The following is a 1706-nucleotide window of genomic DNA, read 5'->3' on the forward strand; positions in this document are numbered from 1 at the left end:
TATGCTTCTCTGTGTAGGCCCCCTTTTGGAGTCTGCCTGGATAATGGAACAGTACCCAAAAGTCCATAGAAGCAGCAACCAAATACATCTCTGATTGAAAAACTGTTCACAAGCAGGTAAAACTGCTAGATCCTCATCTAGAAATGTTACTTGTAGAGACTGGCCCAGAGTCACCCACTGAACTTAATTACTTAGTGGGGATTATTTTCAGCACACGCTCTTACATAATACTAGCCTCAATCTGTCCACAGGGAAAAATCATATGTGTTTCACTTTTGCATTTAAGCTGCATCGCTGCACTGTGTTCTCATGCTAGGAAATGCATAATATTTCATTTAAAGCAGTTAAATCGGGGTGAGGGGCAAGAGGGCAGCTGAAGCTGTGAAGGAAGGTTTTCATAACTGGCTAGAAAAAAGCAGTTTCTGCAAGTGCTGCTCATTTCATCTTTGCATGACAAGAGGCACTTGCCTAACTCCACTTTAAGAGTGAGTCCAATGGATACTTGCTTAAGAATGAATCCCATTGTACATAGTAGGATTTACATCTGAATAAACATATAATTACACTGCTGAGCTGCTGAATTTCCTGGCCGAAAGGTCAGCGGTTCGAGTATGAGCAGAGTGAGCTCCCGCTGTTAGCCCCAGCTTCTGCTAACCTAGCACTTCGAAAACATGCAAATGTGAGTAGATCAATAGGTACCACTCTGGCGGGAAGGTAACGGCGCTCCATGTAGTCATGCTGGCCACATGATCTTGGAGGTGTCTACAGACAATGCCAGCTCTTTGGCTTAGAAATGGAGATGAGCACCAACCCTCAGAGTCGGATACGACTGGACTTGATGTTAGGGGAAAACCTTTACTAAACATATAATTGATAAGTACTGTTATGTGCCTTCAAGTCATTGTTGCCTTGGCAAATTACAATTCTGATTTATATTTTGTACTATTTTCACAGTCTGGCTTCAACATTACAAAAACAAAACAAAACCCTATCGGTTACAATTTACCAGCAATATTAGCCTTCTCAAGGCATGGGGCCATAGTCTTGTGTCTCTGTGCAAGTAGCTACTTTAGTCAGTGTGGAATATTGCACATAGGAAAGCTAGCAAAGAAGACTGCATTTAATGAATAGCTAATAAGCTTTAAAAAATCTTAATTCAATTGCATTTAAGTTGGAATGGGAAAAGCAAAACTATTTTTATGTCAAATTGCCATTTGCATTTAAGTTAAATGTCTGAATGTAAAAAATACCAGTAATGTTTTTTACATCTGCCACCATCCCTGTATTGTTCTTTAGAGTGAAGGAAATAAATGTATGGTTTTGACAAACCTATTTCTATCCTACCAAACAACGTTACTTTTGCTTTTTCATTGGGGGGGGGGGGGCACCAGCCCTCCTTGGCAGAGAAGACCAAAGGCCTCGTAAAACTACGATTCCATAGCACTGAGCCATGGCACTTAACGTGGTGCCAAACTGCATTCACCCTTAATCTTCAACTACTAAGAGCACATCTCACTTTATTATTATTACAGATGGTTGTTGGGATGGGAGGCGGAAGGGATGTAGATGTTGTCATAGGCGCGCGCACACACCCGAGTTCCGGAAGAGGTCGCCTTGAAATGAACCACAGCTGAATCACGGCAAGCTACTTGGAAAGATCGCAAGATTTCCCAATTGCGCTCGGAAATTTGGAGCGACATTGTATT

This window comes from Anolis carolinensis, chromosome 2, assembly GCF_035594765.1.
Source record: "Anolis carolinensis isolate JA03-04 chromosome 2, rAnoCar3.1.pri, whole genome shotgun sequence".
Taxonomy (NCBI): domain Eukaryota; kingdom Metazoa; phylum Chordata; class Lepidosauria; order Squamata; family Dactyloidae; genus Anolis; species Anolis carolinensis.